Raw genomic sequence first — 24,915 nt, 5'->3', positions numbered from 1 at the left:
TAAATAAGCACTTTTAATGTAAAAATAATTAATTGCTACTTTTTCAAGTTCTAGGCTGAGAACTTACCTATTCTTGGTCTTAGGAACCTTTAATGACTAAATATATCCTTTTGAAGTAATTTAAATGATGAAAGGAACAACACTGAGCAAAATACCAGAAATTTCTAAATTTTGCAATAATATATAGTATCTGCTGTCAGGTGTTAACACATCATAGCCCTGTGTTAGATTCTTTTGTACAGTAGTTTAAATGGTTTTTAATTAGATCATTCTTAAAATCTACAAGGTGATAGTAGGTACACATGCAGGCTTGGTGTTGTTTGGAGCTATTTTAATTTATCCATAGCCTTCCCAGAGCAAACCCCTCAGTAACAGTTTTTGATTGCTCTGGTGTATGTTAATTGTTTGTTTTGTTCTGTTTTGTTTGCCCTTGGAAGTTGCCATGCATTTTCCCTGAGAACATGATTTCTCAGTATTCTAAGGTTAAGCCCTTTTGCCAACCACATTTCCCACTTTGCTTTGGCTCTTATAGAGTAACCATTACAAGCACTTTTCCATTCCCCTAAGAATTAGTAACACACCCAATGCTGGCCACCAAGTTCTAGACCAGTAAGTCCCTACTACTCATATCTACTTCCAAATACTTAAAGCACTGTACACCGACATCTGGCCATATCAGCCTGCACTTTGGGCAGGCTGAAGAATGGACAAAGTTCACTGAACTGGTATGTGCTTTTTTGCCATAGCTCTGGGCAAAATCTTCAAGTGTTGTATTTTATATTCTAGATTGTTGGACAAGATTTTGGAGGATGCTACATAATCAATCCAACAGGCCATTTCAGCTGGAGTCTTAATGTAAATACAATCACCAACACCCAGGACATCTTTGCTTCCATTGTGATGCCTGAGTGCTTTAGTTTGGCGATCAGGGTTGGGGTAGGAATGAGGGGTGATGAAGCTGATGAAGATGAAAACATGTCACTGAGCCCCTGGAACTGGTTTTGAGCCCCTAGAGCTACAGAAAACTTTTCACAAAGAAGCAGCCGTGCTTTGAAACCAGATGTCAGAGTGGCACAGAATTGAAGAGGGCTGTTTTCTCCATCTCCACATGGAATCCAGCATTGTTCTAGCATGTAAGACCGGAGGATTTGGGAACGTTGGGAGATAGCATTCTTGGCATATTCTTGGTCAAGTGTTCCACAGTGACCTTCTGCAGCAGAGGCAGGGATGAAAATATCTTCCAACCACTTGCCAGCATGAATGCCGACAAATGGGAACTGGAATAGACCAGGAAAAATGCTATGGATGCCCCAAAAGGGCCAGTACTGAGACGTCACTAAGACTACTATATCCCCTCACATGGGAGGTGCTCAGGGCATATTAAATGAATGAACAAATGATGACATATAATGATTAAAGTTGGAAAATTGTTTCGTGAATATGGAGAAGATACTTGTTTGGGGATTCCCAGAAATAACCAAAATTGTCTTAGAAAAAAATACCCTTGTTTAAAGAGGATAGAATTTGGATCCATTGTAATTTATGAATAGCTATATTGTTACCACATTTATATCTATAATCTGATAAAGATAGGTGAAAATTGAGTCAGGAATATTTTCTAAACCATGACTGCCAAAATAACTTTTATTAAATAGATGATTATGAGGCTTTTTTCTTTTTTTCAAGAATAACATCACTTCTAAAATTGGGCAGTATCCATGGCAGTGGTCTCAACTTGATTTTTCTGTAGGCAGTAGGATCTGTAACCAAGACTGAAATTATCCCACTTTCAAAAATGTAAATATGCTTAAGGAACAAAAGTTCTGTGGACACAATATAGCTTACTGAATTTCTTTGTTCTCTCTCTGGATTAGTTGGAACTAAAGACAAATATGGGACTATTTGTGGTTATGAGTGCTTAGTTAAAAGACTTGAATAGTCATCAGAGTCTGTTAAACTCTAACAAGTTCCCTTCTAGTTCTCAGATCTGATTTATCACAGAACTTTGTGTTTGCATTTTAAAATTTATTTCTAAACTGGGTCTTAGATAAGGAGGAGAGGAAGGAAAATAAGGCAAATTCTGTTTGGTTTTTAAGGTCAGGCAGTCGATTTGGCAGCTGGGTTTGTATAACCTTTAACTTCTCCTAATTATAAATTTTCAAGGTACCTGGCTCTCCCCAGGATACCAATTTGCTACAGAATCTGCTTGCAGCCTCCTTGAGAGAAGTCAATTTGAAGTCTTAACCAACAAAATAACAAAAGCTTCAGCTCCATGAAACAAGTTATCCTCCATTGTTTTCCAGACTCATTGCAAGGTTGGGGTTTTAACCTAACTTAATATTAAAGTTATTGATCTTAATGTGCATCCCATTCAATCACATCCATATTCTACAACTAGGTCAAACCTTCATAAACCTTCAGAGGGAAACTAGTCATAGAGGAGATGTTTTTTCCTCTCACTGATGTCAGAAGGTAACACTTTTTAATGTTAGTTTCCAGATGAAGGTTTTAAAAATAATTAAACTTTGTTATTCTCTTAGTATCTGGTAAAATCCATTATACTGACTTCAAATTAATATTCTATGAAATATTGGTTGTGATAAACTAATCAATTATCATAATAGTAAAATGGAAAGCAAAGGGAAATTTCAACTTGTATTAAAAAACATGAAGTTCATTTTATTTCCATATAGAATTTCAGGAATACATGCTGGAAAATGAATGTGCTCTTGATTCTGCAACTTTATATGCTTGTCTCCATTTCATGTAACTTTATCCCCTTCCATAGCTTCAGTTACAATTTACAGCATGACTTAAGCTGAATTCAGTAGTTTTCCTTCCACACACATTCATCTTTTTCTACTCCCACTATTGGTAACTGGCGCTACCAAGCATTCAGTCCCCTAAGTGAGGTATCTAAGAATCATGCTGTAGTAATGCTGAAAACACAACAAACACACAGACTTATTGAGATATAATTCATAAAACATGAAATTCATCTGTTTCAAATGTACAATTCAGTGGCTTTTAGTATATTCACAGAGTAAGTGAGATTGGTCTATAATTTTTTATGTGATTTTTGCCAGGTTTGGTATTAATAGTATACTCATTTCTTAGAATATTTAGCATCCTCATATCCTATGATGGTTTCAAAATGCAAATTCCACGGATGAGTATCCCCAGGAGTTGGGGATGAAAAAGGAAGGCTTTCAATTTTTTTTCTGGGTCCCACACTCTGTAGAACTACGGTAGAGCTGAAGAATCTGCATGAAAAACAAAAAACAAAAAACATTCACAGGGAATTCTATCAACCTGTAGAAATGAGATCATCCCAATGCTACTTAATCTAGTCCAGAGCACAGGAAAAGAAAGAAAACCAATCCCACTTATAGGGTATAAAAATCTTAACTATTAGCCAAGAGAACCAACAACATATTTAAAGATAATATATATTTACAAAGTATATTCCAAGAATACAAGTTTTTCCATAATAGGACATCCATTAATATTTATCATATTTATAAAGCTAAGGAGAAAAATCAGATTATTGCCTTCATAAATGTCAAAAACTGCATTTCATAAAATTCAACATCCATTCATTGTTAAAAATACTCACTTAAATAGGAATTGAGGGATACTGCAGCCCATTAACCAGCTTCTTATTTCATGGGAAAACATTACTGAAAGTAGGAAGAAGACAAGAGGGCCACCATATTCATTACTATTTAACACTGAAAATAGGTGTTAACCAATACAATTAGACAAAAGAAAGCACTTAGTCGCATAGAATTGAAAGGAAACTGAAAAACTCTCCTTCTTTGCAGACAGTATTATTTTTTTCTGGAAAATAAAAAACATGGAAAAATTAATATAAATTATGAAAGAATTTAGTAAGTGGGATATCAAATCCATATAAGTAAGTCAATAACCTCACATAAAGAAACAATAGATGAAATAATGGAGAAGCAGATCCCATTTAAAAGAGCAATAATATAATACTGGCATATAAACAAGAGAAACGGGTAAAACCTATATAAGAAAACTTATGAAACAGCCCAACATAGATTTGGAAAAATAAAAAGATACAGTGTATTCTTGGACAGGAAGACTTATGTCATAAAGATGTAAATTCTTCCCAAATTAATATATAAAGTCAATAAAATAAAAATTATTAGATGTTTTTCTGAATCCAGGTAAGTTGATTACAAAGTTTATCTGAAAGTACAACCAAAAAGAATAGTCAAAGCTTTGCGCAGTGGCAGTATCGTAGCCAATGAGGTTTATCCGAGGCGCGATTATTGCTAATTGAAAAAAAAAAAAAAAAAAGAATAGTCAGAAAACCCTAAGGAAAGAATTGAGGGGGATAAGTGCTATCAAATATTAAAACATATTATAAATCTGTATAATAGAAACAATGTTGCTTTGATACGAGATTAGACAGAAAGACCATGGTTATGGGAAGAAAATCCAGAAATAAATGCAAGTGGAAAGAGAAATTTAGATAATACAAGTTGTGTCTCAAATCATTGCAATATGTAGATCTTATTTGGATCCTAACCCAAACAAATCAAAGTAGAAGACATTTTGGAGATAATGAAGAAAACTGTGCACAGAATAACATATTATACTAAGGAAACGTCCATTTTTCTTTATATGGTAAGGGTACTGTGAATATAGTAAAATATGTCAGAGATAAAAATTAAGTATTAGTAAAGTAATATACAGTCAGGGTTTGTTTAAAACTCTAGCAAAAAGGAGATGTAGAATGTAGAATTAATAATGGGAAATATTACTAATTGTTGTGGCTGGATGATTAGAATATAGAAGTTCACTGTAGTATTTTTTCCACTTTTGTTTAAGTTTGAAAAATTCTATAGAATAAGAATTTTTTAAAAGACTGGTTTCTGTAACTGATAAGCAGCTTCTCTATATTACATGTGTATTTATACATACACACACTCTAGAAAAAATACCAGATTTTTAAGTCTACAAGACAGATCTGTTTCTGATTTTACAAATCTCAAATAACTTTTTTGATTTTTTCCTATTGGAATATAATTGATATACAATATTTTTTTTTCAGATGTACAACATAGTGACTCGATATGCTTGCCTTGGTAAGTGTAGTTACCCACTGTTACCACACCAAAATATATATTATTGGTTTTATTCTCTATGTTGTACTTCTATTCCTATGACTAAATTACTTTAAAGTTTGAAGTTCGTACCTCTTTAGCCCCCTTCATGTATTTCATCCATCCTTTCACACCTCAAGTAAGTTTTGAAGAAATTATTGATACCTCTATATATTGCTGAGGTATTCTGGTAATAGTCTATCAATGAAAAAAATTCCACAGGTGAATGGGACTAAGTGACTAGGTATGGAGGTGGAAGGAGCAACTTTGACTTTTCATCTTATAATCTGGATTATTAACCATGTTTATAGAACCTTTAAGAAAACTAGTTAGTAATAGGAGTAACAATAACTAATAATGTAAAAAAAGTTTCCAGAGGATTGTGATGGAAGGGCTAAAACCGGTGGTAATAACATAGGAATCCTGTATGGTCTGGAGGCTCCTCTTGCCACATCCCATTTCACACCCCTTATGCCAGCCAAGCTTCACCTAATTGCAGTTCCCTGTCACAGCAGGTTATTTCCCAGCTCTGTGTCTTTGCTCCGTGCATGGCAAATATAGAAAGTAGTCTGCTATCCAGTGTCACATTCACTGAAGACTTTCTTGAATACCTCCTCTCTTGAACACCCACTCCAGCTCCAGATAGAATTTACTATTTCCTTCTTTGCAAAACTCTGGGAACATTGATCATTCCATGTCTGCTTCATCTCAGGAGGCCAACTCCTCCCTAAGCTTACTCCTTACCCTAACGTATCTTTTCAATAAATGAATGAGAGAGAAAATAAAATGTTTGGCTTAATTACTTGACAGTTGCTGTCTCAATTCTGGAGTGAGACTATAAACACCCCTACTCTGGTTTTCCCAGCCAAAGTATTTACTATCTATCAGATGATGAGTTAGTTTTGAAACAGACTATAAGAGAAATATTCATACTTCTTTGAATTAAAAAATGACTGTGAAAAATACTTCCTGTTTAAAATGTATCCATTAAAATTAAGAGGTAGGAAAGGTTCCCTTTGTAAATGATTAAACACATTGTCAGTATTTTCAATTGCCTCTATCAGTTAAAGATACTTATGGGCACATGTCATTGCCACCCCTGACCTTATGCTCCAGAACAAAGGTAAAGCTTGTGGAACCCAAGAATGCTGTGCTCAGGGCGGGGTGCAATCAGTGCCACTGTGGTCCAATTATGCAATCTCCACTCAGTAGGGGGCTCCCACGGTATATGTTAGTACCCTCCCAGAAGTTCCATCACTATCCCATCACCACCACAGACACATTTTTGGTCTCCTCTTCCCTGCAAATTAGGTTGAAAGTTCTAGTGTAGAGACTGGGGAAAAGAAAGGTGGTCTCCTGGGATTTTGGAAGATGAAATGGTGGAGAGTTAGATATATTTATGATAGCCTCAGAACTAAAATACTTTAGAAACTATGCAATTAAATGTGTTAGGTTCTATACTATTGCATGTACTCTATTTCAGGTATAATTAAAAGCTAGTGAGACTCCTTAAGAAACTGGAAACAGAAATTCACTTTGCATCCCAAATTCCAAAGCCCTTGCAAGCAAATTATATTCCAAAAGTTCATTTGTAAATTGAGGACTTTGTATTCATCAAATCAAGAGGAAAAGACAAATGAAATAAAACACATCTCTGGTGATACATATTTTAAAAAATAACTCTTAAAAGTAAATGCCAGGATAGGGGAGAGACTTTTCATGTACATATCTTGTACTCTTTGAATTTTATACCACAGACATTTAATTATTCTCCCAATAAGATTTTTTTATTTAAAAAATGTTAAAAGTTACATATTTAGAACATTTTCCTCAAGTGCAAGTGAATATACACTGTTTCTTTAAATTCTAGTGCCTTTCTTTGTTCTACTGCTGAACTTGACCCTGCTTGATTTTGGCGGTGATAACCCTCAAGTAATCAGAAATCATAGCTGTAAAAATTACTCTACATGCTGGCTGCCCCTCCTTAAAAGAATCACTATACCTTTGGGGGGAGGGGTAACTTGTTTAGCCTTAACTATAAAATGGCTAGTTAGTCTCCACTCTTGGTGTTTTCTTCTAGTTGAAAGGATGTCAATTAGCATAATCCTCCTGATACTTCTTCATCCCTAAACTCTACCCTAGGAAAAAATGACCTACATGACCATGAACTTGGGAGTAGGAACTGAGCAATCAGAGCTCCACCCTTCCTCCTTTCTTCTTCTTAGCACCCATTTCTTCCTATGTTACAGGAAGCCACAGTGTTATAGGACAAGTCTCCACCTAGGTTGCCAGTGGTAGTCTCAGTGTGAATGTCAGTCTAATTCTGGGGTTTAGTATTACTCAAAAACATAAACCACATTTTTGTTAATCAGGTAGAAGTTTAATGGGTTTCACTGTGATTTTATTTTACATTTCCCAGATTAGTAAATAGTTTAGTATTTTTAGATATATTTGCACTACATTTGTATTCTTGCTTTTTATGATGTTGAGTCCTTTTATCCATGAGTATCATATATTATCATTCTGTTTTTATTTATATTTAAGGTCTTTCAATAACACTATTTTCTCATAAAGGAGTTGCACATCTGTTATCAAGATTTGTTCTTAGGAATGTAACAATTATTAACATCTATGCACCCAATATAGGAGCACCTAAATATATAAACCTGATACTAACAGATCTAAAGGGAGAAACTGACAGCAACACAGTCATATTAAGAGATTTTAACACTTTACTTCATCAGTGGATAGAAAATAAAAAAGGAAATAGAGGCATTGAATAGACATTAGACCAGATGGATTTAACAGATATTTACAGAACATTCTACCCAGAAGCAACAGAATACACATTTTTCTCAAGTGCATGTGGAACATTCTCCAAAATAAATCACATATTAGGACACAAAAAATGTCTCAACAAATTTAAGAAGTTTGAAATTGTATCAAATTTCTTCTCAGACCAGAATGGTATGAATCTAGAGATCAATTATAAGAAAAAAAAACTGGAAAAAACACACATGAAGACTAAATAACATGCTTCTAAATAATCAGTGGATCAAGGAACAGATCAAATAGGAAATTGGATAATACATGGAGACAAATGAAAACAGAAACACAATGGTTGAAAATCTCAATGGTGGGATGCAGCAAAAGTGGTTCTAAGGGGAAATTTATATTAATACAGGCCTACCTTAAGAAACAAGAATAAGCTCAAATAAACAATCTAACCCTATAACTAATGGAACTAGAAAAAAAAGAACAAATAAAGTCCAAAATTAGTAGGAGGGACATAATAAAGACCAGAACAGAAATAAATAAAATAGAGACTAAGAAAACAATAGAAAAAGTCAGTGAAACCAAGAGCTGGTTTTTTGAGAAGATAAACAAAGTCAACAGACCCCTAGCCAGACTATCCCAACAAACAAGAGTCCAGTACCAGATGGCTTCATGGGTGAATTCTACCAAACATTTAATGATGAGCTGATATCTATCCTTCTTAAAGTATTCCTAAAAGTAGAGAAGAGGAAATACTTCCAAACTCATTCTATAAGTCCAGTATTACCAGACAAAGACACTACAAAAAAAGAAAACTATAGACCAATATCCCTGATGAACATAGATGCAAATATCCTCAACAAAATATTAGCAGAGCAAATTCAACAATACATCAAGAGGATCATTCACCACAACCAAGTGAGATTTATTCCAGGGATGCAAAGATGGTACAATACCTACAAATCAATCACTGTGATACACTAAATTAACAAAAGGAAGAATAAAAGTCATATGATCATCTGAATAGATGCTGAAAATGCATTTGACAAAATTCAACATCCATTCATGATAAAAACTCTCAACAAAGTGGGTATAGAGGGAGTATACCTCAACATAATAAAGGTCATACACAGCAAACCCACAGCCAACATCATACTCAAGGATAAAAAGCTGAAAGATAGTCCTCTAAGATCAGGAACAAGACAAGGATACCCATGCTCATCACTTTTATTCAATGTGATACTGGAAATCCTAGTTAGACAAGAAAAGGAAAACTGTCACTATTTGCGCATTGGACATAATAGGATACATAGAAAACCCTAAGTACTCCATCAAAAAATTATTAGAACTAATAAACAGATTCAGATTCAGCAAAGTTGCAGGATATAAAATCAATAACAGAATTCTGTTAAATTCCTGTACAGTAAAAACAAACCAGCAGAAAGAGAAACCAGGAAAACAATCCCATTTACAATTGCATCAAAATGAATAAAGAACCTAAGAATAAACCTAACGAAGGAGGTGAAAGACGTGTATGTACTCTGAAAAGTATAAGAAACTGGTGAAAGAAAATGAAGAAGACACCAATAAATGGAAATCTATCTCATACTCATGGATAGGAAGCATTAATATTGTTAAAATGGCCATCCTGCCCAAAGCAATTGACAGATTCAACCAATCCTTATAAAAACACCAATAGCATTTTTCAGTGAACTAAAGCAAAGAATCCTAAAATTTATGTGGAACCATGGAAGACCCCAAATAGCCAAAGGAATCTTGAGAAAGAACAAAGCTGGTGGTATCACACTCCCTGACTTCAAGCTATATTACAAAGCTATCATGTATCATGATTAAAACAGTGTGATAATGGCCCAAGAACAGACCCATAGATCAATGGAATAGAATAGAGAGCCCAGAAATAAACCTACTCATATATGGTCAATTACTATATGACAGAGGCAAGAATATATAATGGAGAAGATTATGTTCAATTAATGGTGTAGGGAAAACTGGACAACTACATGTACGAGAATGAAACTAGATCACTGTATTTCACCATACACAAAAGTAAACTTGAAATGGATTAACAACCTAAATGTAAGACAGGAAACCATACAACAGAAGAAAACATAGGCAAGAATTTCATGAACATCAGCATGAGAAATTTCTTTATGGACATATCTCCCCAGGCAAGAGAAATAAAAGCAAAAATAAACAAGTGGGACTACATTAAACTAAAAAGCTTCTGCACAGCAAATGAAACCCTCAACAAAACTAAAAGGCAATCTACTGTATGGTAGAATGTATTTGCAAATGATATATCCAAAAAGGAGCTAATATCAAAAATGTATAAAGAACTCATATGCTTCAACACCAGAAAACCAAAAGTCCAATTAATAAATGGGCAGAGGACTTGGACAGACATTTTTCTAAAAAACACATGCAGATGGCCAACAGACACATGAAAAGATGCTCAACGTCACTCATCATTAAGGAATGCAAATCAAAATCATAATGAGGTATCACCTAACCCAGTCAAAATGGCCACTGCCCAAAAGACAAAATATAGCAAGTGTTGGTGAGGATGTGGAGAAGAGGGAGCCCTCCAACACTGTTGGTGGAAATATAAACTGGTACAGCTACTGTGGAAAATAACATGGACATTCGTGAAAAAACTAAAAATAGAAATACCACACAACCCAGCAATTCCACTTCTGAGAATTTACCTGAAGAAAACAAAATCATTAATTTAAAAAGATACATGTGTGCCTATGTTCATTGCCGCATTATTTACAATAGCAAAGATTTGGAAGCAAACCAAGTGCCCACTGATAGATAAATGTGGTTACAGAATATTACTCTGCCATAAAAAAAGAAGAAAATCTTGTCATTTGTGACAACATGGATGAATCTAGAGGGAAACCTACTAAATGAAATAAGCCAAGCAGAGAAAACAAATACCATGTGATTTCACTTATATGTGGAATATAAAAAACAAAACAAACAAAAAAGAAATATTGATAATAAACTGTTGACTGCCTTAGGGAGGGGGTTGGAGGATGGGTGAAATAGCTGAAGGGGATAAAGAGAGAAAACTAAATGACGTAAGAATGGAAGTACAACATAAAGATTTTAACCTTTAATATTGTAATATCTTGGTATGATAATGGGGTAACTATACCTACTGTGACAAGCATCTAGTAATGTATACAATTGTAGAGTCACTATATTGAACATCTGAAACCAACACAAAATCACATAATAATTTTATTGTAATAAAAACATGAATTAAATAATAAAAAGATTTATTCTTAGGAATTTAGGTATTTCATTTTGTTGATTACTTATATAGTATCTTTATAATTACTTTTTCTAACTTGTTTTTGTTATTTAAAAATGAATTCACTTTTATATGTTGATTTTTAATCAAGCAACTTTATTAAATTTATTATGTTCACTAGTTTATCTGGAGATCTTCTGAGTTATTCCATTTAGGAAATTATATTATCTGCAATGAGAGTTGTTTTATCCTTTTTTATTCTTATGCCATTTGTTTATTTTTCTTACCACACTGGCCAATATCTCTGGTTCAATATCAAATATTTGGGATAGCAAATATACTTGTCGTAAAGTAGAGTAAAAGTAGTGGTAGTGAATATTCTTGTCTTGCTCTTGATCTTACAGGGAATGCATTCAGCCTTTTGGCATTAAACATATATATGTATCTCTAAGCAATATGAAATTATACAAATAACATCATGTTAAATCAATCTTTTATTTCTGAAATATAACAACCAACAACTTCTTTTACATGATAGGTTTGTTATTATCATTTAGGGTTTTTGCATTTATGTTCATGGATGAGATTAATCTGTAATTTTTCCTTGTTTTTGTACTGAATTTCATATCAAAGTATTTTAATGTCATAAAATGAGCTAGGAGTTTTTTGTTTTTACTTCTTTTTTTATCAAGGTATCATTGACATACAATCTTATGCTCAGGTTTCACATGAGCAACATTATGGTTACTACTTTCCCCCTATTATCAAGTCCCCACCACATACCCCATTACAGTCACTGTCCATCAGCATAGTAAGTTGCTAATGAGTCACTACTTGTCTTCTCAGTTGAGCTAGGAGTTTTTATTTCTATTGTCTAGAGATATTTGGGTAAAGATTAAAATTAAAGTTTACCCTTGAACAACAAGGATTTAAATGGCATGGGTCCACTTATATGTAGACATTTTTCAATTAATTACATTGGAAAAAATCTTTCGAAATTTGCAGGAATTTGAAAAAGCATTTTCTTTTCTCTAACTTACTTTATTGTAAGAGTACTGTGTATAATATATATACAAAATATGTGTTGACTCTCTATGTTATCAGTAAAGCTTCTGGTCAACAGTAGGCCATTAGTTAAGTTATGGAGGAATCAGAAGTTTTATGTGGATTTTTGACTGCACAGAGGATGGGTGCCTCTAACTCCCACACTGTTCAAGGGTCAGCTCTATCTGGTTAAGTCATCTTATTAACCCCCCTTAAACCCCTATTAATTTTTTTTCTGCTTTATCTATCAATTGAGGTAACTGTGACACTTTTTCACTAAGATTGGACTTTTTTTTCTTTTGTTTAGTGTATTTTACATACATAATAAGTATTGAACATGTGGATTTATTCTTAGTTTGTTATATTGTGGGTTTTTTAATTTATTCCACATAAATATTTGCTAAAATATGCCTGCCTGTAAAAGTTTTCTGGGCATGGTACTTTTCTTTTACGAACAGTTTTTAACTTCTGCTTTAATTTCTTTAAAGGATAAAAGACAATTCAGCATTCTTCCTTTCTTCTTGAGTCAATTTTGTGAGTTATATTTCTTGAGGAATTCATCTCTTTAATGTGTTTTTAAATTTATTGTATAAGGTTGTTCATATGAAAAACTAATAAATATTTATTGAGGATGTATTATGCACTATGTATGTACTGCACATTAGTGTTCTAGATTCTGTTTTCTTCTTTTATAGCTTTTTAAGCAACTTTTCTGAGATAAAGTTGAAGACAATAAACTGCACATATTAAAGTGTACAGTTTGATAAGTTTTGACATGTGTAAACATTCATGAGACCATCACCACACTCAAGATAGTAAACATATCTGTCACCCTCAAAAATATTTTCATGTTCCTTTGTAATCCCTTCAGAGTACTACCCAGTGCCTGTGAATTATGAGATTTTTTTTTCTAAACCAACAGGTGGTAGCAATCACCATTCCAGGCCTTTGTGGTTTCTGGGTACTCTGTTGTAAATGCCTTCAGATGTTTCTTTCTTCGGCCCCAAGTAGCTTCCTCACATTCATGTCCTAAGTTGTCTCTTTGTGCAGCTTTCTCCAGCCCGGCACTACTTTGCAGACTCTTGCTTCTTGGTCTCCCTGGATGCTCAGCTCTGTCTTCTCAGAGAACTCAGGAAACCTGCTAGGCTTCCCCTGGATTCCCCTTCCCTGTGCTGTGGGCTGGAAACTCTCAAGAGAGTAAGCTGGTTCTATCACAGGGCTCTCCTCATTTGTTTTCTGTCTCTTGGGGACCACTGTCCTGTTTCTCTGGTAGTCAGTGTTGTGGAAATCAGTATTTCATCATTTTGTCTGATTTTTTGGTTGTTTTAGGCAGAATGATAAATCTGGTCCTTCTTACTCCATCTTGGTCAGATGTGGGTCATAATATCCTTTCTGTTTTTAATGTCTACAGTATCTTGTTTCCTCTTTCAATTCTTTTCTTTCTCCTCTTTTTTCCCCCTTGATTCAACTTACCAGAGGTTTGTCTAATTTTTCATTTTAAGGACCCTTTTGTTTACTGATCTTCCCTTTTATAGGTATATTTTCAATTCATTAATACCAGTTCTTATTTTTATTTCCCTCCTTCTATTTCATTATTTATCTGTTTATTCTTATATTACTATCAAAACTTCCTTATTTTCTTGTGTAAGCATTTAAGACATTTGTTGTATCTCGTTGGGTTTGTTATGTGGTGTTTTCATTGTTTAATTCTAAAGAATTTCTAAATTTATCATGATTTTTCTTGACTCATGACTTTTTCAAAATGTTCTTTAAAATTTCTATATGGAATTTTCCTAGTTTTCTTTTTATATATATATTGTTAATTTCTAACTAAATTGCATTGTACATAGAAAGTTATTTTTGAGATATAATTGCAGACAATAAACTGCACATATTTAAAGTGTATAATTTGATAAACTGTAACATATATAAATACCCATGACATCATCACCACAATCAAGATAATTAAGTTATCCATCACTCAAAAGATTCCTCATGTTCCTTTGTAATTTCTTTGATCAGGCTTTAAGTAGATCAGGCTGAATAATGGAATTTTTAAATTCTCATTAAGCTTTGTTTTAATGGGTCCCAAAATTCTGTGACAAATTCTTGGTCAAGTTGTTTACATTAAAAGATACTGATTTTAACAACTAGTAATTTAAAACTTCCACACACATATATAAAAAATAAATGGTCTACAAAACATTCTCCTTTCCTTCTGAAGGTTTTGCAGTACATTTTGTCATTAACCAGTCTCTTATTATTAAACTGGAATGCCTGAGACAAACAGTCTGAGACCATTTTTCCACCACTGATTAAGATTGGGATGGCAGGTATTAGGGGTGATAAGTCATTTAGCTTTCTGGGCCGACTTGGTGACCTTAGCAGCCCCACAGCCTCCTTGTCCACAGTTTTGATGACGCCCACATCAACCCTCTGTTTCATGTCACGGGCAGCAAAACCACTCAGAGAAGGATGGTCAGAGACATTCTCAATATACATGGGCTTGCCATGAGCCATATCAATGATGACAGCATCACCAGGCTTCAAGAATTTGGAGCCATCTTCCAGCTTTTTCCCAGAACAACAACCCATCTTCTTCAGCTCAGCAAACTTGCAAGCAATGTTTGCTGTGTGACAATCTGCAACAGGTACTGCTTGGCCTGAATCATTCACCAGAGCCAGCTGCTCCCATTGGTGGGTCATTTTTGCTGCCACCGGTCACACTGACACAATGAGCATCTTTGACAGACACATTCTTGCCACTGAAGTCCAAATTGTTCCCAGAGAGAGCTTCACTCAAAGCTTCTTGGTGCATTTCAATGACTACTTCAGGTGTAACGCTGACTGGAGCTAAGGTGACTATCATGCGGCTTTGAGAACATCAGTCTCTGAACACTTTACCTAGTCAAGGACTGGCATCATATACATGGTTATTAGGGTAATGTTGTCTGCAAGTAACAGAAAATCTAACTTAATATAGCTCAAACAATAGTTTGAAAATTTACCATTTTATTGAACAAAGAGTCCTGAGGAAGCGTGCCTCTAGAGTTATCGTATTCAGCAGCTCAGTGACATCACCAAGCTCTCAGGATTTTAATGTCCTCTCCTTCCATATTTTTGGTTAGCTACCTTCCTAGTTAGAAGAAGCCTGCCCCTTTTTCCAGTACAGATATACACAAGCCCAGCAGAAGAGCTCACCTCACTTTTATGTGCCCCTTTTAAGAGTGAGGGAGGGTTCCAAGCAGACTTATCCTCATGTCATCATAGTCAGACTTGAGTCCCTAGCTATTGTTACATGCCAATCTAGGATAAGAATCCCACCGCTGCTCCTCCTTCATAGAGCTGGAACAGGGACTGACCTGCCTGGAGCATATGGCTATGAGACAGGGACTAACCTGCCTGGAGCATATGGCTATGAGAAAAAGACAAGACCACTTTGCAAGGAAAGAAGGAAAGGATTACATGTCACAACTAAAGTTGTCTGCTACATGAAGCCACTCAAAGATACCATGAGAAGAGGAGCCATTAAAAACCAGTGAACTCCAGTTCATAGAGCACACCACCCCCTGTGTGTCCTTGGGGAGTGTGCTTATGTTCACTACATCATACCACATACAGAACTGTGTCAAAGTTTATCTTCTTCAGAGACTTAAAATCAGGTGCAGGAGGTAAAGGTTTGCATTCCTTTCTGAGGAATAGCATTTAAACTAGCCTGAAAGCCATGGCCTGGAGTGTTCCCCTGTGATATAGTTAAGAGAAATTATTCACCCAATCATTTCTCAACTACTTTAAGTACATCCTCTAGCAAAAGAGAACTGAAATCAGTTATTAGTTATTAGTTTTATTGAAATTAAAATTATTCTTTTTCCCAAATTAATTATCTTTATTGAGTTGTATAAAAAATTGCATTCCACCTACAGGCTAGCTTCAGGTTCGCATCACAAATTAAAAGATAGAAACACTTTACTTCCTTTGCAACACTTTTAGCAAAGCATTATGAATACAAGACACTGGATAGCATTCCAATTGCAAACTAATTAATTCACCCAGGAAATCTCAGGAGCTGTCTTTCTCCCTCTCTAGTAACCACTGGAGGGAATACTCAAGGACTAAACATTTCCATAAATGCAATAGATATCCTTATACTTTTGCCTGTAAATTACCTGACACAGGATGAAGTGGTTTCCATGGTAAGTTGGGAGGATCAGTCTGGAGGGTTATTATCATGGCTTTGTTCCTAAGATTCAGATTTCAGAAGGCTATGAACAATAGTGGCAAGGCAGTTGGTACTGGTATGAAAGTAGCTGAGATGGATATTGGGTTGCTGGAAACAAATGCCTACTACATTTACTATGTGCCATGGTACTGTGCTAAACCCTTGTACATGTATAAATCATTTAATTTTCTTACAACTCCATTGGGTTGGTGCTATATTATCCTAATTCTATAGATGAAGGAAATTAAGTATGAGATGGTTGAGAAACTTGCCCAAAGGCATACTGCTAGAAAATGACACAGTCCAAGTCCACCAGACTCAAGAGTTCACACTCTTAAATACTGCATTAAGAGACTACATGGTGGGTGGACAAAGTCTACCTGAATTTAAGTATTTTCAATACAGTCCCTCACTACAGCTCTTGATTTGGGCCTTCTTTTTTAACTTTAAAAAAAAAAAACCTCCCAGCTTATGCAACTAATCACTAATATCTTATACCTCTTTAATAATAGAGCCATGTTCTCATAGTGTGGTTTCCAAAACCAACAACACTGGGCATCACCTGGGAACCTGTTAGAAACGCAAATGTTGAGTCCCCAACAGAGATCTTCTGAAGAAGAATCTCTGGGTGAGGGCACATCAATCTCTATTTTAACAAGCCTTCCAGGGAATTCTGATGCACGCAAAAGTTAAAGAAGCACTGTTTTAAATCTCCTTTCTCCTACAGAGGATTACAATAGGTCAAGGGCCACTGAGGTCCATGCTCAGTTTTTCTCTCTAGTCCTGTTTTGTTCCACAATGTCTCTATTGATCTCTTGTGCTGACAGATGATTGTGCTTTCAAGTTTCACAGTCTTTGTTTCTATGTTTGCTGCTGTGGGTTCACAGACTTCAGTAGAGAGTTATTGCTGCATTTTCTTCTGATTTTATGTTGCTTTCTTCTTTTCACTTTTGTCATTTCAATTTCCCCCCTTTTCTACTTTTCTTTCCACATTTTTCCTGAGTACTCTGTGCTCTGCATGATATACTGTCCTAATCTACCTCCTTTACCTCTCCTGAACTTTCTCATAGTAGGATGGGCTATTAATTATTCATCAGGACACTTGTTTTGGTAGAGAAGTACTGGGTTCTTGGTGGCATGAAAAGGAAGACACTTCCATTTGTAAGCAATTGTTAAAAATTCCTAAAAATATCTTTCTATGCTTTCTTTCCTGAGAATGAGAGTCACTGGATTTCTCTCTAAACTGAAAATATTTTGAGGGCAGGACTTACATATATTAATTCACAGCAGTTACCCACTGCTATGGAAACTGAGAATCCTCAAAGGCAATCACTCCCTCTTAAAAAATGATGGTAAAATACACAGTATAAAGGTTACCATCTTAACCTTTGTTTAGTGTTTGATCAGTGTCATTAAGTACATTTGCTTATTGTGCAACCATCACCACGATTCATCCTCAGAAGTCTTTACATCTTGCAAAACAGAAACTTTGTGCTCATTAAACACCAGCTTCCCACTCTTCATTGATTGTTGCCTTTGTTCTGTACCTCACTCTTTTTTTTTTTTGATTACACTTTGTCAGCTTGTCACCTCCTCAGTTTCTGAACTCAATGTAGCCACTACTTTTTGGATCTTTTCACTGACTGCTTAAAGGGAATTTTAGCACTAGTTACAGGAAAGATGGAGGATCCATCATCTTCTATCCAACTACGCATAAGGGTGAGTCAGGAGTCACGGGTAGGAGCTGCTGGGCTGAACTGAGCAGACATGGGCACTAGCACATACCCGTTTGCCTAAAGCCCATGGTGTGTGACCCCACCCACAAGCTGCAGAAAAAGAAGTATCAGGTTGAAAATCAGGCTCATCCCTCCCAGACAGACTCTGTGCTGGCTCTGATTCTACTCAAAGAACCGATGGGTATTTGTCATGCAGAACCTCTCAGAGGGGTGTTCCTAGAACCTTCATAATGTGACTTATTGAATTGAGGGTTCTGAGACCAGTAGAGCCAGGGACCCTTTTGTGTACCTATCTTGGCATTGGCCTCTTCAACAGCCAGGAAATGAGCCTGGAATCTTCCCGTGTGTTTCATTTCTTAGAGGCTGTGAAACACAGCATTAGCAGCAGGCTGCCCAGTGTATGAGACACACAACAGCAGCTGGAGGTTTGCAGTAGGCCTTGTAATAGCAGAAGGGAAATAGGTCACACAGCTGTAGGAGGAGCCACCTAACAGAAATATGCTGGACAGCTGCTCAGATCACAGGTCAGATAGGGGTTCAAAATTACCTGTCCACAGAAACTCAGCCTTCACTGAAATGTGCTTCCACTTTTGAGGGACTCTCAAGCCCCTTAAAAACAAAACAAAAAAAAACCTAAAACATTCCATTATCTTTTTGTTGCCTGTAAGGAAAGTGTACTCATCTTTCCTTCTAAGGATGTCTTTTATGTCAGTATTTCTGGATGTCAGTTTTGTGCCATTCATCATGTTAGCCTCTCTGACAGATAGAAAGATGACAGTCCTTGTGTTCAATTAACTGTTAGTCTTTCCTTTTTCTTTTCCCTTTGGCACTAGGAAAGTCTTTTGATTTTACTGGGACAAGTACTAGTTTTTCTCAATAGCCAAGTGCTATGAGGTTCATAGCAATATACTTTTTTTTTGAGTGCCTATTACATATGAGGCACTTTACACAGATATCTGTAATCTTCCCAGCAATCCCCAGGGAAGAATTAGTTTTCTTATATTACAGATGAGGAAAATGAGGCTGAGAGAAATTAAACAATTTCTCAAATCACAAAAACAATAAGTCAGAAGTAAAAACTGAAGCAGGCCTCCTTACATTATGCTATTAGCTAAGAAAAGTTCATTTTGGAGTTTGAACTCCTTGGAAATTCACTCTGCTTTCTACCAAGTCATAAGTAAGTCAGGATTAAAAAGCTAATTAATTAATGGAAACAAGATACTCATAAGCAATTCTTCCTAGAAATATCAATTTGCTTCTACCATCATCCCCTTTTTACTGAGATTATGTCTTAAACAGACATTTTCCCTTCAACTAGAATAGAAACCCTCTGCTAACACAGTTTTTGGTGTAAAAATGTTTTAAACCTGATTGTTTTTTACCTCAATGGCCTAACACTAGGACCAGGAAAGTATACATGAAGAATTTTGTAGACAAGGCACTCAGATGGTAAGGCAACTGCAGAACTTTGTGTTAAGTTTCGCTTTCTGGTACCACTCTATAAATGTCCTGACATGTTAGTAACTATTACGTTGGTACCTAGCCCTCTAAGAGGAAACTTAAGATTCTCAAAAACAATAGAGTTTATTTTGCCTTTAAGTTCCTCAGAGATATTTCCTACATTCATATGTTTGCATATGCTTCACAAACTATATGCTACTTAAAGTGGATCTGTTAATAAAAGTCATATTACTACATCAAGCAATGTCACAATTTTTCATATAAATGCACAGTAATACTAAAAAGACAGAGCTCATGTTAAATTGATGTACATTTAGTTAAAGTTTGAATTATATTAAAAGCCTAAGTTTGTCTTCCATCTCACCACTAATTACATTTCTTGACCAATGTCTAATGAGTTTGGAAAATCCATGTTGGCTAGCTACTGTTCACACTCACAGATAGAGAATTTTGAATCTGGAATATTAAATGAGGGATTATGTAGTCTAATGATCACAAACTATAGCCAACCTGTCAAATTTGGCATGCTGTTTTTGTAAATAATATTTTATTAGAACACAGCCCATTTATTTATCTATTATCTATGGCTCCTTTCATGTTACAACAGCAGAGGTGAATAGTTGTGGCAGAGACCTTAAGGTACACAAGGCTAAAGATATTTATCTGATTCTTCTCAAAACATTTGCTGCCTCCTGGTTTAGTCTAACCTCCTCAATATATAGATGAGGACACATTTTCAAATTCTTTGCTCATATTTCCAAGGCCTTACCAAGTGCCATACTTTGCTTAAATATATGACCATGCTCATTAGCCCAAACTCATCATCTTTTCCTTTATGCTTTAACATTCTCAAGACAATTATATATTTGTCTCACGTGTTGCTGGTACTCTCTTTTACACCATGAAGGCTTTCATGTTAGCTAAGCTATTTTCTGAATTAATATTTTATTCTTCAAGTCTTTTAAAAAACTTTTCCAAATATTAAGAATTGTTTTACAATAAGTACTCTGCCTTGGCTATTAGTGCTTACAGTTCAAATGTGTTTACATATGACAAATTTTGCATTTCATAGTAAAAGACCCAAAGGTAGCTGAAATCTTTAAATAAAGTATAGGGTATTACTTAAATAAATAAAAAACATTTATGGAAATACCTCTAATTGCAAGGTCCTGTACTGGGTATTTGAAATGACTAAGACCCTTTCACAGCCCATGCTTTTGAAGTGCTGGAATTCTTTGGGGGAAATGAACATGTAAGAAGAAAACTGATATAATAAATACCCCAAATAATGACTAAATTAATCATTCTTTCCCATTAGAGTTATTATCTGAATTTCAATATGTATTATCTGCAAATACTAATATGCCATCTAAAGCCTGCTAAATTGTACTTCCATTAAAGCAAATTTCTATTGTGCTGTTTACCCCAAAGAGAATCCTCTGGCTTTAAGTACATTTTTTTAAAAAGAGGAACACTGCATTTTTCCCCCAACCTTTTTTAGATACAATTGGTACATAACATTGTGTAAGGTATGCAACGTGTTGATTTGAGACGAATACTGCTTTTATAAAACACACAGCACCACTAGGTAATGTGATGATGCTAAACCAGGATTCTGTTATCCAAAGTTGTTATTATTTCAGGATCATGATTTTATTCATGGTAGATTCAAATGTTCTGTGGAACAAAGAACAGTGTTATAGTGGTGTTTTGCTCTAAAATCCAATTATTTTCCCCTTGATGCCTATCACTTTTTTCATCCTGTCCCCTCTCTCATTTCTTTAAATATTTCACTCTTGAAATCTTTATCCTTTTCTTATAAATTCCCATTATTTTCTTATATTATTCCCAAGAAATGTTATTTTTGAGATTCAGTAATTTAAACCTTGACAGTTTTGAGGTTGAAACATATTAGGCTATTCAGCAAATGTACACAGTACTCTATATTCAAAAGGTATTCTTCATCCTTGTGAACAAATTTAACTCTATAAGAAAAGAAAGCCAACGTACAACCCAAGAGATTAAATTTTTGCCTCATTTTTATAGTGAGAGACAGCACAAATAGAATAAAAAATCTGGATTGCAAGGCTGGAGTTATGTTGTCTTTCATTTTGCAGCAAAAGAGAGTGAACTGGTGAAAAAAGGGTAATCAGGTTGAAAAATCCTTATTTTGTTTTTGATGATCTACTGTTTCCTTGGAAACAGAGCTGGCAGCCACAGAGTTGCAGGCATTATGTTTTCTTTCTTTTTAAGCTTTGAAGCATCAAAGAAAAGGTAAGGTTTTATTGCTGTAATCTGTAGAATCTGACTTATTTTCAAAGAAATTAAAAACAAATATTTATTGAATGTTCTATTACATATATGATATTAGGGGGTAAAACTAGTAAGTTTGAGAAAGGGCTTTAAACCAATTGAGTGGAATAAATTTTAATTTCTAAGAGCCAATCTATTTTAAGAGAAAGGGAAAAATAAAGCTTTTTAAAAAATCTATAGTGTGAGGGTAGTACCTTGAGACTAGTATAGTTTTGTGAAATTAATTTTAGAAAATAACTAAATTCCCACACCAGACAACATGATTCCTTCTTCCTGTGTACAAAAACTAGGTAATACGAAGGTGGTAATATGTATTGAGAAGCCAGTTTTTGTCTCCAGTAAAAGTAAACAAAAACTAAAGGGAGTTTAAAGAAGCCTGAACGGTTTTCTGCAAAACTAATATATTAATGAATTTATTAAATATTTCAATTGAGTTGTGATTGTCAAATGATTATAATATGGTCTTTTCCTTGATAAAAGGTTGCATTAATTTAAATTTAAAAAATCTTAATTCAATTAAAATATGAGTCCTAAACTTTTAGAAATCATCTGTCAAATATTTCCATTTTACATATGAAAAAATTGAGGCCCAACGAGATAAAAACCTTGCCCTAAAACATACAAATTGGCAGAACTGGCAATTCTGGAACTCACATTTCTTGATCACTGATGCTCTTTACTGCTCTATTAATAATAGGGGTTCATCGAGTTCACTTTACAAATATTTTAATTTCACACAATTGTTAGGAACTCAACTATTGTTTAAAAACAAGATGCATACTATAAGCAACAAAACCATGGACGTGTATCCGAAGAAAAGAACCAACAAAACAGTCACTTTTAGTTTTTGAGTGAGCTATGAAGCTATCTGCTTTTCAGAGAGTGTCAGAAGCAAACATCTTACAAAGAATTTTCAAAAACCTTCTTAGTACTTTGGATTGTCAGAAGCTCACCTTCTCAGTTCTTCCAACCACAGCCATCTATCCATCTAATAACTCATTCACTGTGTAATTCAGTAAGAATTTCTGAGCCCCTATTGTATTATGTACATAAATTATTCTTCTATGGGATACCTTTCCCCCTAAACAGTTAAATATTTCCATTTTTGTACCCCAATACTACTTGTTCAATTCTCTCTTCTAACACCTACCATATTATAGTGCAGTTATGTTCTGTACCCCTTTTTAGACTGTCAGCTCCTTGACATGAGGACTCATTTATATAATAAATGAGACTCAGTGATCTTACTTATCTCTTTATCATAATCCCTATCATGGAGCTTGGCACATTAATAATCAATTAAATGTTTTGTGACTACATAACATCTATATTTGATTTTGCCTTGATGAAAGAGATATAGGAAAGCAAAAGATCTATGTTAGCTGAGAAGACCAGGAAAATTGGAAAGCAAGAGAATAAAATACTGTTGACTGGGTCCTCAATATTGATCAACTCTTATTCACTGCCAATTTCATTTTTAAAACAGTAATTCATAAATATTTCCACTCTATTCAAATACTGACCCTCACTCCAAGCCCTTATTCTCACACACGGGGTTTTATTCCTATACAGAGATTAAGATCATCTAGTGAGAACTTCCTCATTTTACTCCTCTCCGTCTCAATTATTTTCTTTCTTCTCATGTTTCTGAAAAAGATGTTTCTCTTCCATCTCTTCATTTAAGATCATTCTTTACCAGTCCCTGTTCATCCACTCACAAACGTACCTTGTTCTTCTAAAAAATGTTTAGCAAACATACTACTGATACTACTTTCATATATATATTAAGGTGGGGGGAGTCATTTATATTTACAACTTCCATTTTCTCCCACTTACTTCTTAAAACACTTTAATCTGCCTTCTTTCCTCACTACTCAATTGAAATAACACTCTTGAAATGACTTTTCCTTTATTACTTAAACTTTGAACAAGGAGTGCTAGTTAATATTACCAAAATAATGAATTTAAAGGTAACTTGTCACCTACACCCCTTTATCTGCCCCATTTCCAAACACATAGAAATTCTAAATTAACTTTGTTATGATATTGTTGAATTTTACAGAAGGAAGGGAGAATCTTAAGTGCCATAGAGAGAGATCATAACAGTATTGAACTTCTGTCACCCATAGTGATCACTGAAAGGGATAAACATAAAAAAAATCAGCATCCTGACCACATAATTTGTGGGAATGATTCCAATTATTCAGTCTACTTTCATTACGTAGAAACTAAAACAACAAAAAGCCAAGAAATTAATGTATGTGGACCCAGACACAGAAATGCCTCCACAACCCAGGGGAGGCACAAGACCCTAAAGATGAGTTTACAAACCAAACTTACAAAACATTTGAGGAAATATGGCTTCATGAGATAGTTGGCATATAAAATATATGGAAGAAATAATGAGGAACTCTAGATAATACATAAATGGTCTTTAGAATGAATATATTTAAATATTTTCAAAGAGTTTTAAAACAGGAATGGATTCCATTAGGTAAGAATAGAGCATTATGGGGGGAAAAGGACAGAAGGATTCGGATAAAAAACTAACGAATTCTAGACATAAAAAAATAAAGTTATTGAAATAAGACACTCTCAGTATATAAGATAAATTATAGACACCATTTAGGATCATGAAGACTGTTTAAGACCACAAGCAACTCATTCAGAATGTGGCATAGAGAAATAAAGATATGTGAAAGATTTAGTGTTAAAGAAGACAGAATGAGGTGCTTTAAAATATGTCTAACAGCATTCAAAGAGAATGGAAGAGTAAGTGTTTGAAGAACCAGTGGTTGAGAATGTTCCAGAATTGAAAAGATGAATTTGCAAATATGAAAGCATACCAAATCCCAAGGAGAACAAATAAAAACAACATATCTTTGTACATAGTAGTGAAAACTATGTTTTCATCTCAGGGAAAGACAAAAACCTTTGAAATGACCAGAGGTG

General features: G+C 34.7%; 1 long non-coding RNA gene and 2 pseudogenes across 2 annotated transcripts in view; 1 reads left to right on the top strand and 2 right to left on the bottom strand.

The window, feature by feature from the left end:
• Positions 1-2,702: 2,702 nt before the first annotated feature.
• The window catches only part of LOC140845024 (uncharacterized), a 32,853-nt gene continuing 10,640 nt past the window's right edge, over positions 2,703-24,915 (bottom strand). Inside the window, exons 3-4 of one of the 2 annotated variants that reach the window (XR_012123625.1) lie at positions 3,617-3,680; positions 2,703-3,263 (exon numbers count right to left, since the gene is read on the bottom strand). This is a non-coding gene — a long non-coding RNA (uncharacterized lncRNA). The remainder of the gene's footprint in view (positions 3,264-3,616; positions 3,681-24,915) is intronic. The other variant, XR_012123626.1, reaches the window with a different exon arrangement.
• Positions 4,245-4,326, top strand: LOC140845319 (U4 spliceosomal RNA; annotated as a pseudogene).
• LOC108383831 (elongation factor 1-alpha 1 pseudogene) lies at positions 14,585-15,103 on the bottom strand (annotated as a pseudogene).

Source organism: Manis javanica, chromosome 12 (assembly GCF_040802235.1).
Source record: "Manis javanica isolate MJ-LG chromosome 12, MJ_LKY, whole genome shotgun sequence".
NCBI lineage: Eukaryota > Metazoa > Chordata > Mammalia > Pholidota > Manidae > Manis > Manis javanica.
The sequence above is the reverse complement of the archived record's forward strand: the minus strand, read 5'-3'. Positions and strand labels throughout refer to the sequence as shown.